The following is a 13,523-nucleotide window of genomic DNA, read 5'->3' as shown; positions in this document are numbered from 1 at the left end:
ATTCTGATCGGCGATCGAGAAAATTTTGCGATCGGAATTCCGAACACGATATTTTTTAGGTGGGATCGAGATTGGTGATTATTTCCCACAATACTTTGCTACTGGCCAAGCATTGTGGGAAATGCTAACAATGTTAGCCTTCACACTGAGCAGAGTGTATAGTCAGTGTGAAGGCTCCGCTGCAGTTTCATAGGAATAAATGGAAGCAGCCGCCACACAGCCTTAACCCCCTGCGCGCCAGCTGCTTCCATCCATTCTAATGGGAGACTAGCTAACATCTCTTAACTACTTACCTGCAGAGATGGCTGGTCCGGTGTTCTCGTTCTTCTTCGCCTCGCTGCCCCTGCCTCCCAGGTTAGTATTAAAGGGCTAGGAAGAAGGTGGGGCTTGTGGCTTAGGAGAGTGTGGGCGGGTACTGGGAGGGGAGACGTGACGTCTCCCCTCCCAGTAACCGCCCACACTTTCCTAACCTGGGAGGCAGCAAGGCGAAGAAGACCGAGAACACTGGGCACCAGACCAGCCATCTCTGCAGGTAAGTGGACACCAGGGGGGACTAAGAAGCCAGAGGATTTAAAAAAAAAAAAAAATCCTGTGGCTACGAAGTGATTAAAAAAAAAAAATCACTACACAGCGTGGATTCTAACAATGCGTTCAATTGTTAGATTCCATGCTGTATGGTGAATAGGATTGTTTTTAAAATCCGATCTCCGATTAGTAAAAAAAAAATCCCATTGACTTGCATTGGGATCGGAATCTGGTTTGAATGAAAAATGATTGGAAATCGGATTTCAAAATCGATCCTGAAAAGTCAAGATCGGCTCAACCCTACTGGTAACAACAACTCCATCCACGTTACAGAGTTTCAGCCAAGTACAGTACAAGACAGTATTTGGCTGGTAGACAGGGACACCAAGCAGCGTACATGACTAGACTGGTATAAGGCCCGCTCCTGGCATAAGGTACGGGCTGTTAAATCTAGCAAATATGGACCAAGTTTCACCGAGCCTTGTGAATCCACCCTTTGGCTGACTCTTTGGCCACTGGCTATCTCTCCAGAATCCCCTTATTCACACACGTTCTCATTAGATACAAGAGAAAAAGCCTTTATCACCAGCTCGAAATCCAGCTTTCCCATCTTTCTCCTCTGACATTTGCCGTTGGGGAAGATTTGGGAAGCTGACAGAGGGTTGACCAGTGCCTGGGGCACATGCGGTTTTATTTACCGCTAGAAAGCCGATAGTGCGCTGAATTCAGTGCCCCGGGTGAAGAGCTATTGGTGCCGCTACCGTAGCTCTTCACTGTCAGAAGAGTGTTTCTGACAGTCAGGAACGCCCTTCCTTAAAGCAGCGCCTATAGCGCTGTACTGTGAGAGTGGTGAGGAACGCCCCCTTACCCTCCTGATAGTACTCGTCCATAGATGAGTACTGGGGGGGACGGTCCTCACCATTCAGCGCCTTCGCTGGGCAGTATGCAACGCCCCCTCTCACAATACAGTGCTATAGACGCTGATGTAAGGAAGGGGTGGTCCTGACTGTCAGCAATGCCCTTCTGATGGTGAAGAGCTACAGTACCGACACCGATAGCTCTTCACTGGGGGCACAGAAAGGGAAAGCCGATAGTGCGCCGAATTCAGGGCACTGTCTGCTTTCTAGCAGTGTATTAAACCACAAGTGCCCCAGGAGGTGCAAAATATCACCTTGTGTGAGCACAATCCACTGCAAGAATCACCGTATTGAAGTCTGAATTAGTACAATTGGTATATGAGCTGGCTCAGAGAAACCTACAGGCTGGTTAGATATTGTGCGTGTATAGTGAGTTTTGTTTTATTGGCGGGAAAAAGGTTGAAATCCATTGTAGGTGAGGTTATACATTGTGTAGACAAATAACAGGTGGGAAACAAACAACACTTAGCATAAAACTTGTTTTATGCTAAGTGTTGTTTGTTATAAGAGAAAGTGTAGCAGTCAGTGCCCATTGAGATTGAAAATAACAGGTGGGATTGATATAGTATGATACATTGTAACCTAGTTTTGGCCAATAGCTATTGGATAAGGCACAATCTGAGCTGTATCCCATTATGGCTTCTGGGGGGGTTGAGCTTTCTGGATAACACAAAGAGGAGGAATCTAAGATGGCTACAGGCATGGCCCTGCAAGGAATCCAAAACAGAGGACATGTATAAGCTTGTATCCTACACAACCTATGCTAAGGAAAAGTCATCAGTATCAAATTGGGGGAGGTCCAATCCCTGGCTCCCTTACCAATTGGTTCTTGTTAATACACAGAGAATGGAGCAGGAAGCGGAGATCTGCAGTAACAGAGCTTCCTGCTCCATTATTCATGCTGAGAAGATCTGATCAGTGGGGGGTGGTCATTGGGATGGATCAACAACATATTTGGCCTGAAAAACCTCTTTAAGGGTGAATTCACACTGAGTAAACGCTAGCTTATTCTGAACGTAAAACACGTTCAGAATAAGCGGCGTCTAAAGCAGCTCCATTCATTTCTATGGGAGCGGGGATACGAGCGCTCCCCATAGAAATGAATGGGCTGCTTCTTTCACTCCGTGCAGTCCCATTGAAGTGAAAGGGGAGTGCCGGCGTGTACGCTCCGGCATGAGCAGAGCTTGCCGTATACGCCGGCACTCCCCATTCACTTCAATGGGACTGCTCGCAGTGAAAGAAGCAGCCCATTCATTTCTATGGGGAGCGCTCGTATCCCCGCTCCCATAGAAATGAATGGAGCTGCTTTAGACGCCGCTTATTCTGAACGTGTTTTACGTTCAGAATAAGCTAGCGTTTACTCAGTGTGAATGCACCCTTAGGGTCATTCACACGGAGTAAAGTGGGACTGATTCTGCACTAATAAAAAAAAAAATTCACATTGAGTTCAGTGGCTTCCATCTTCTGCGCGGAACACATTGAACTGAATGGGAGGCTTTTTAACATTGATTTCAATGTGATCCGCGTGGAAGACAGAACACATTGAACTCAATGGGAGTCTCTTTATCAGCGCTGATTCTGCCGCGAGTTATTGTGGTAGAATCAGCACCACTTTACTGTGTGAATGGCCCCTAAGTTTAAAGGAGGTTTTGTCATGACCGTTCTATCTTCTATCCACAGGGTCCTAAAAGCCTCGCCTCCCTTTTGTCCTCCATTTTAATGAATTGCCAATGCACATGCACAACTGGCGCTCCATTCACTTCTGTAGAGCTTTCGGGATTGCTGGGAGTCCCAGTAGTAGGATTTTTCCCCCAAAACTATTACTGTCAAAAGGTCTCACAAGCTGGTAAGATGTCTGTAGTGTCTTCTGATTCCTGCTGATGGTGTGTTCACTGAATGTGAAGGCTGAGTGTATAGTTTTCAACAGCTGACCTCTTGATGTATGGATATTTCCATCTTGAAGACATTATTGGGTCATGCTTTCACTTCTAGTTCCTTCTGTCAGCAGATGGTATTCTGAGAGGCTACAACCTTTTATAAAAAGTTAGTGACAGTGGAGACACATGCCAGGCTCTACATCACTGAGGACGTATTGTCCTTCATGCTACATAAAGATAAGCCAGACTCAGCAAAAACTCCATTTGGTTGAACATTCGACTTTCCATAGCTCCATGTTTCAGTGATGAATCTACCAATCCAGCCATTGTGTCCTTCCCAGTGTCGGGAACTAGGCCTGTCTGCTATAGTCTACTGAAGGTAGGGTTTAGTTCAGAACTCTAGTGGCCATATTGGCAGTGCTGCATTATATTTGTTGTTTTTTGTTTTTTTTTAATATGCATGCAGCAAGTGGTTTTAGATGCTAGTCACATGATTGGAGACCAGCCCCTGAGTTTCTCTATCTTCTCTCCCATTTTCACTACTAGTTAAAGGGGTATTCCCATGACACTTGTTCACTAACCTGCAGGCTGTTGTGCTCTCTTCACTTCCTGCTTTTCTCAGCACATAGGTGGGCGGGGTTTCACTTGCACAGGATTGGTTGTAAATTATTAACCACAGTATGAAGCTGATGTAGCAGAGCTGGATTTGAGTCAGTTTGCATTACATACAGAGGTAAGGGACTCCCTATCTCAGCCCTTATCAGCCAAATTCAATTAAACCGACTGATAAGAGCTCAGAAATCCCGGAGCTCTCTGAGAAGCTCCGCTACTTATCAGACACAAACAGCTCAGAGCTGCCCCCAGCCCCTCCCCCCCCCCCCCTGAGAGTAGGCAGCTACATCACTTGACAAATGAGCAGATAATCCCAAGGGCCATAGAAACGGAGTGTAAACAATGAAGTGAATAAATTAAGATAGTGGCCAAACAAAGCAATTTTGATAAAGCAATGCATTTATGAAAAGTCTTAAATCCACATAAACTAGCAGTATAGAGAGGATCCTTGTGATGGGACAACCCCTTTAACTGTGCTATGGAGGCTGGCTTTAATATAGTTAGCCAATCTCCATATGAACAAGGGCGAGAAGGCAGGAACAGGAATTAGGTCATATTCATATATGTTAATCTGTTTACCCTTAGTCCTAACAGCAGCACAATAAGGGGTATTTCTGTCCTTGTGTGCTGGTAGGACAGGCAGAACTAAGAGGACAAGAGAGACCTCCCCCCCTCCCTTGTGTTAGTTATAAAGAAGAAAACCAAAGCTATATTAGGGGAGAAAGCTTGTGCTGCTGTTAGGACTAAGGGAAAACAGAATAACATTATAATCAACGATTCCCTTATGTCCTACAGCAGCACAATATGGGGACTTATCAAGTAGATCTCCTTAGTGAGGGTTTCCTTGATCTATAACACTTAAAACTGAACTCCCAAATGCAGCAGCCTCTGAACTCTGGCCATCCAAACGGTAGTGCTTGACAAAGGTAGGCTGGGAAGACCACGCTGCTGCAGAAAACTGCTCGAGAGGCAATGAAGGAGGCTGATACAGCCCTAGTAGAATGGGCTGTAACAAATAAAAAAAAAAACAGTAATGAGACCACCTGGTTGATATTGGCCCTGGAGGGCACCTTTGGGCTGAACCCAGGAAGGAACCCGAGTTGCACCCTGTCTGGGAAAAAAAGAAATGTGTGGCTCCTCAGAAGAAAACCCTGCAGTTTTCCATTCTTTTAGCTGAGGGGATGACAAGCAAAAAAGTGGTCTTATAGGCCAGGAATTTAAGGTTCAAATCTTCTAATGGTTCAAAGGCTGAACCACAGAGAACTGGGAGAACAGTGGCTAGATCGCAATGTGGAACGGGCTGAGACCACCGGCCTAGGTCTCACAGTATCCTTAAAGGGGTTGTCCCATCACAAGGATCCTATCTATACTGCTTGTTAATGTGGATGTAAGACTTTTCCTAAATACACTGCTTCAGCAAAACTGCTTTGTTTGTCCACTATCTTACTTTATTCAATTTTTTGTGGCCACAGCCCTGACTTAGCTGCTCATGAGTCAAGTGATGTATCTGCTGCTCTCAGGGGGAGGGAGGAGGGGCTAAGTGCAGGGAGCGAGCCTGTGTATCTAGCTATTCCTGTGTCTACACCACATGACCTAGGTTCCTGTTAGCAGATAGAGGAGAGGAGCTGCTTTCATTTCTTCTGTTCTCCCAGTTATCAGGCTAGCTAATACAATTGTGTTCATTATGGCAGAGACAGGCAGTCTCTGTATGTAACACAGAATGGAGTTGCTGCTGCCTGTACTTCATAGTCCAATGTGGGTGGGCGGAGCTACACACAAATTTGGGGGCGGAGCTAAACGGCAGGTTGCCTGTGAAACCCCGCCCACCAAATGATGCAAGAAACCAGGAAGAAAGAAGATTTTACAGCAGTAAAGACTGATGAGTATGTGAGGTGGGAATACCCCTTTAAGGAATCTAGAGATTGAAGGGATCTTATCATTGGATACCCTTTTTTTCTCCCTAACATGTAGGAATAGCCTTAAGAAAGGCTATTCTTCTCCAACCATTAGATGTCTTCTCCGTGCCGCCATTCGGTAAAAATCTGGGTTTTCTTCAGTATGCAAATGAGTTCTCTCACGGCAATGGGGGTGTCCACAACACTGCAAGAGAAATCTCCAGCGACACCTCTATCTTCTTCTGGAATGTCCTCTCCCTGTGTCTTCTTCCGTCCTGGGTTTCAATCTTCTAGGCCTCGGGCAGAGCCGACTGCGCATGTCTGGGCCACAAGAAAATGGCCGCTTCAACAGAAAGCTGATGTTAGTGGCCATTTTCTTGTGGCCCGGGCATGTGCAGTCGGCCCTGCCTGAGGCTTAGAAGATTAAAACCCAGGACGAAAGAAGATACAAGGAGAGGCTGTTCCAGAAGATGGAGGCGTCGCTGGAAATTTCTCTTGCAGCATTGTGTACGCCCCCAGTGCTGCGAGTGAACTCTTTTGCATACAGAAGAAAACCAGGATTTCTACCAAACGGTGGCGCGTAGAAGACATCTAAAGGTTGGAGAAGAATAGCCTTTCTTAAGGCTATTCCTACATGTTTGGGAGAAAAAAAGGGTATCCAATGATAGGATCCCTTTAAGGGATTCTGAGTCAGACATTCACCTACACAGCAGATATAGAGTTGAAGCCTGTACCTTCATAGCGTTAGGAGAAAGGCCCTTACCCAAGCTGTCCTGAAGAAAGTAGAAGGTTTCCCCACTATCAGCTTCCCGACTGGTACACCACTCCTTGAAGACCTTACCTATTCTTAGGTAGCCGCACAGGACAGAGGTCTCTCTCGTCCTCTTATAGGACCACAGTCGCATTAATTATTCTAATTAAACTTCCGCCTGTCGTACCAGCACACAGGCAGTGTCATTTATACGGATCCTTAGACTGTGGTATGAATAGTTAAACATTAAATCGCCATCCATTCTGATTCTGTTACTAGAGAGATTGTTCTGCAGTTTGCCTAGAAGCCTTCAGTAATTTATATCCTATGTATTAAATACGCAAATATTGTGTTTTGCCCCCGTGCATTTGTCCTTTATACCAAAATGTCAGGTCACACTAAATAATGCTAAACTCTTGTAATGAGGAGATACACATTTGGGTCAATGGGGAGGCTCATAACCAACAGTGTAGTACACATGGCCATGAAGGGGCATACTACTGCCACCTGGTGTTCAGATGGGTGAATAATAACTACTACCGAAAAAAAATCAAACACCTTATTAACTACATAACTCTAACCTATAGAATGGAAAGTGCATAGAAATGACATATTGCATTCAATGTATGCACAAATAAAGATCAGTACAGTAATGAAGTAATGATAAATCTAACTTCTTACTGCCACCACCAGACTACTGAATCTTATATCCGAACCAATAGTGCCACAATATGTCCTGATGGTGCAGAAAAAGGAGGCTTTTAAGGTGCCCTGTACTTTTAAGTTTACATACCCAAAAGTCTCTGTGGTCTCCCAACCTTCATGGGATAGAAAGATGGACAAAATATGTGGCGTGCTGAAGCAAATTTACGTACAATAGGCCGCACCTCTAAGGGCTCGTTCACATCTGCGCTCGGTCTCCGATCTGCAGGTTTCCGTTTCCTGCACAAAACAGAGGCAGGATACGGAAACCTGCAGGACTCTTTCATACCCATTCATTTGAATGGGTGAGAAAGCTGTCCGGCTGTGAGCGTTTTATGCTCTCCGCCGCGAAAACGTTTTTTTTAATCCGGACACAGAGTCGGACATGCAGTACTCTGTGCCCGGATTTTAAAAAACGGTTTCGCGGCGGAGAGCATAAAACGCTCACCACCGCTCATGGCCGGACCTGGTCTGTGGTTTCCGTCTTCTTGCATGCAGAAGATGGACACCACAGAACGGAGACCAGAACGCAAGTGTGAACCTAGCGTAACACCGCCTAGTCCCACTCACAGCCCCTTTGACCACCAAAGGAGGACACTATTGCTAAGGGCGGGTTCTCACCTGCGCCCGGTCTCCGCTTCACCTAATCCAGCCGGTTTCCGTCTTCTGTCCCGAGAAACTGGACAGGAGACGGAAACCTGGCAGTCAGCTTTCAAACACATTCACTTGAATGGGTTTGCAAAGTGACCGCCCGTGTGCGTCTTCTGCCTGCCCGTTTTTTTTAAGTCGGACATGCAGGACTTTGTGTCTGGTTTCGCTACGGACAGGGCAGAAGACGCACAAAGGCGGTCACTTTCCAAACCCATTCAAGTGAATGGGTTTGAACACTGACTGCCGGGTTTCCGTCTCCTGTTAAGTTTCTCAGGCCAGAAGAGGGAAACCGCCAGATTGCGCAAACTGGAGACCGGGTTCAAATGTCAACCCGCCCTTACATTCAGCTATTAAGCTTCCTAAGTGCTCCACACACAGTATAAACCCCTTTATGGCCCCCACATAGTATGATGCCCCTTAAACAGTATATTGTCCCCTAAATGCCCCACACAGTGTAAAGGGGTACCCCCAAAGTATAATGTATTCCCCCAGAGCTGTTTTCATGTCCACTGTGGTCTCTGCTCTCAGAAGAGTGGTGAGGGCCTTATGGATGGGGAGTTTGTGTAGAGGGGGGAAAAGGTGAGACGGGTGCTGGAAAAGAAAGACCTGATAGATAAATGTGTGGCAAATTCTGTAGAGATGAGATGTAGTAGAAGCCATCATGGAGGTCTGGACCAAATGGAGAACAATAGGAAATGTAAATGACTAAATCAGAGATCTCACCTGTACATCATTCGATGAGTCTATACTGAATTCACATATATGGTGTGCAGAACGCCTGCACAGAACTGGTATTTACCACAATATGGTCACCGTAGAGTCCTACACCCCGGAAATCTTTCAAGAAAATGAAGCATTTCTTCCAAAAAGACCAAAAATTATAGAATTTCACACAAAATTCCAAAAATGAGCCAGACAAAATAACTGGCACCCTCAACTTAATATTTGGTTACGCACCCTTCGGTTTCAGTTATTTTTTTCCAATCGCTTCCTACAACCATCAACAAGCTTCTTACACCTCTCAACTGGAATTTTGGACCTCTCTTCCTCTTTTGTAAACTGCTCCAGGTCTCTCATATTTGGAGGGTGCCTTCTCTCGACAGCAAGATCTCTCCACAAATGTTGATGGACATTTGACATGGGTCGTAAACCTGTTGATTATGTTGCGTACCAGGGACAAGATATCTGGAGACGGACTTGTAACCTTATATATTTCCACCAATTTCGGTTCTCAAGTCCTCAAACAGTTCTCTTCTCCTCTTTCTGTTCTCCATACTAGACACACAATGCAAAGATTGAGTCGACTTTTCTCCTTTTTATCTGGTTTCAGGTGTGATTTTTATATTGCCCACACCTGTTACTTGCTACAAGTAAAATCACATCACATGCTTCAAACAAAGTTATTTATCCACAATTTTGCAAACGATTGTGTACGGCACATTTTTGCAGTTATGTCCAATTTGGGTTTTTTTTCTGTTTTTTATGCTTTGGTTGAATACACACAACGGAGATAAACATGGGTATAACAAAACATGTAAGTGCAATGATTTTCTGGGAGAAATACTTAATTTTCTGGAACAATTTCAGGGGTGCCAACAATTACGGCCATGATGTATGGCAGTAATATTGGGCTTAATTGTGTGATCGCATAGTCATAATCTGGTGGTAATAATTTGCCCATAGAGAGAGGTATTATTGGTAAGATCCTCATGTACTGGATTTTGTTCAGTAACCGAGTGGTGATAATATTGAGCGGGGGTGGTGTGTATACACACATATTATATAAATATATACCTACACTGAGATACTAATGGTATATACACAGCAATACTAATCCATTGTTGTTCTGCAAACAATTCCTGTTTACATGAAATGCTACCCTATAAATTTATGCAAGCTTTGCCTTCATCTGCCTGAATTCCTGCTGTGCCCTTTCAGTCTTTAGAGATAGGAAGCCATTATGAGAAGCTGTTATATAACTGTGACTATAAAGGTCAGGTATATAATGGTAGTTAGAAAGGTCAGGGATTCGGTGTGAATTCTAGACTCTCTCATAATACTGTCATTTTTCTAGGTTTGATTTTTGAATGGTAATTTTGGGATTTATGACAATTTAGTCCAATTCCATCTATTTTCCTAAACCCAGAACTACATTAGAATCGCTGCTGGATTTAAACGTTCTTGTCACATGAATACAGAAGGCACCCGCTGTTTCTTTCTTACAACTGTTCCAAACAGCTAGGGGTTTTTTTAATTTATTTTTTTTGTCGAAAGATTCAGTTTTGGAAAAAACAAAAAATAAGACAGTGAAGATTAATAATTCTGTGGTTTATATCAAGGATGGACAGATTATTTATCCATAATCCCTAATTTGTAGTGGTAAAAACCCCAGTGACATTACTTACAACAGACAATGTGACATCACTACAGTAGACAATGTGACATCACTACAGTAGACAATGTGACATCACTTACAATAAACAATGTGACATCACTTACAATAGACAATGTGACATCACTACAATAGACAATGTGACATTACTTACAATAGACATTGTGACATCACTTACAATAGACATTGTGACATCACTACAGTAGACATTGTGACATCACTTACAATAGACATTGTGGCATCACTACAGTAGACAATGTGACATCACTACAGTAGACAATGTGACATCACTTACAATAGACAATGTGACATCACTTACAATAGACATTGTGGCATCACTACAGTAGACAATGTGACATCACTACAGTAGACAATGTGACATCACTTACAATAGACATTGTGACATCACTTACAATAGACAATGTGACATCACTTACAATAGACATTGTGGCATCACTACAGTAGACAGTGTGACATCACTACAGTAGACAATGTGACATCACTTACAATAGACATTGTGACATCACTACAGTAGACATTGTGACATCACTTACAATAGACAATGTGACATCACTACAGTAGACATTGTGACATCACTTACAATAGACAATGTGACATCACTACAGTAGACAATGTGACATCACTTACAATAGACAATGTGACATCACTACAGTAGACAATGTGACATCACTTACAATAGACAATGTGACATCACTTACAATAGACAATGTGACATCACTACAATAGACAATGTGACATCACTTACAATAGACAATGTGACATCACTTACAATAGACAATGTGACATCACTTACAATAGACATTGTGACATCACTACAGTAGACAATGTGACATCACTTACAATAGACAATGTGACATCACTTACAATAAACAATGTGACATCACTTACAATAAACAATGTGACATCACTTACAATAGACATTGTGACATCACTACAGTAGACAATGTGACATCACTTACAATAGACAATGTGACATCACTTACAATAGACATTGTGACATCACTACAGTAGACAATGTGACATCACTTACAATAGACAATGTGACATCACTTACAATAGACAATGTAACATCACTTATCAGCATATTATATAGTAGTCTTGATATCCTCTGCAATGGTGGAGAATTCACCAGATTCATCATAAGGCACAGGTATAAATGTTAAAAATTTAGGTGCAGACATTGGACCTGTCCTCTTTTTGAAAATGGCGGCATATAACGCCACTTGCCACTATTATAGTCACCAGTAGTCACTGTTTTACAACTTTTTTTTCCACCAGAATAGTGTTCCCATTGTGCTTTATACAAAATCTGTAATATTAGTATCCTTGTTTTCACTGAATCCGTCTTTGTTCCTTTCATTCTAGATGACAGAGCATAGACAGTACAAGAGGCGTACATCATCTGTTCACAAAAACAACCAGCATTAAACATCAGAAAAATATTTGAGTTCCAAACAAGCAAGCTGTCTCCAGTATCTGGGAGAAGTGACTACATGTACTGGGGTTTGTGTATGGGATGGAATCAGTGGCGGGCTCTTCGATAGTCACAAACCCAACTGGTTACAACAGGAGTCGAAACGTCAAGTCAGTTCTAGATCTCTTATTTTGACCACATTGAGAGCGACGGATTCACTTTCATCTTTAACCATTACAAATCATTATTCAGATTAGACTTTTCCATAGTGTGTTTCACTATGTGAGGTTTTAGGCTTCTGCGATCTTCTACAATGTAAGGCTCGGACCACCCTTGTGCTGGGCTGTGTGTCGTTCGGGTCCGTCAGACCCCATAGACTATAATGGGGTCTACCAGGTGTCCGTCAGGCTTCCACTGTCTTCATACTGTGCAGGACTTTTCTCGACACCAATTTTTGGCCGATTCCAACTCAGATATGAACCCAGCCTAAGAATACTTCCAGAAAATGAAGTGTTAATGACAATACTATTAACAAAATAAAGTGAATGAACAAAAGAGGAATCAAAATCCCATCAATATTTGGTGTGCCGGCTTTGGCTTTCCATCCATTCTTCTCAGTACTTGCAGACAGTTATTGAAGGATCTCAGCCAGGAGGTTGTTCCCGCCATCTTGGAGAACCAAGCCCAGATCTTCTGTGGATGTAGGCTTGCTCCAATCCTTCTGTCCCTTCATGTTATCCCAGACAGACTGGATGGTGATGAGATCAGGGCTCTATGGGGGCCATATCATCACTTCCAGGATTCCTCCTCCAATGGCCGTGAGTTGGACCATACTTGCTAGACCAGCTGGAGACTGATCATCACATCACTGCTTGCCTTACTACTTATGTTCCTTTGCACCTGAAGAAGGGCGACTTGTGCCCGAAACGCGTTGTGCTGAACTTTAATTAAGTGGTTGTCTTATAATCTGCTGAAGCGCGGTCCTTTATCCCGGTCCATGTTTATATCCTCCAACGGCCGGTCACACCCAATATTGATGGGATTTAGATTTCCTTTGTCTGTTCACTTTGCATTGAATGTGAATTAGGCGTTCCCTTGTAGGGAATTTAACATAAGGATCTGAACGTAAACTTTCAGATGAGTAAAATGACACGCATGATAATATCTACGTCATTTATATATGGTAGAACTATGTACAATACATTTAAATTCCGTAACAGAACGTTGTTTCACAAGAACATATTTCCTTTTGCTTTCCTGTAGTAACCCTAAAGAGTTAAATGAAAGTGCAAGCGCTATATTTTCTGGTTTACCTCGCTCACCGGCGGTTGTACATCATAATCCGTTATCCCTATAACCTCTGAAAATAACAATGAGCAATGCAGCCCATAGATCTTCTAACCAAGAAGTCAATACCACAATGCATCACGAGGACTTTTCTCTACAATTGATTCCCTAGTTCACGGATACTTAAATGCTCCAATGACTTTGCCGAGCTCCAATCTATCTTATCGATCTTTTGGCACGATGAATCACAACAATTTGGTAAATTCCAAATGTCTTAATTGTGGATCATTAACTTCAATCACTGCGGGGGATATTAGGTGTGAAGCCCTATTAGGTCCATCACTCATAACAAACATACATTATTGTTTGTTACTATGGACAGACAACGCTACGTGTCCACATAACTCTGGGGAGAGCCGAAACCGTGTTGTGTTGTGAAAAGCGGCTTAAAGGGAATCGGTCACCAGGTGAGACCCCAC

This window comes from Leptodactylus fuscus, chromosome 9, assembly GCF_031893055.1.
Source record: "Leptodactylus fuscus isolate aLepFus1 chromosome 9, aLepFus1.hap2, whole genome shotgun sequence".
NCBI lineage: Eukaryota > Metazoa > Chordata > Amphibia > Anura > Leptodactylidae > Leptodactylus > Leptodactylus fuscus.
Note: the sequence above shows the minus strand (reverse complement) of the source record.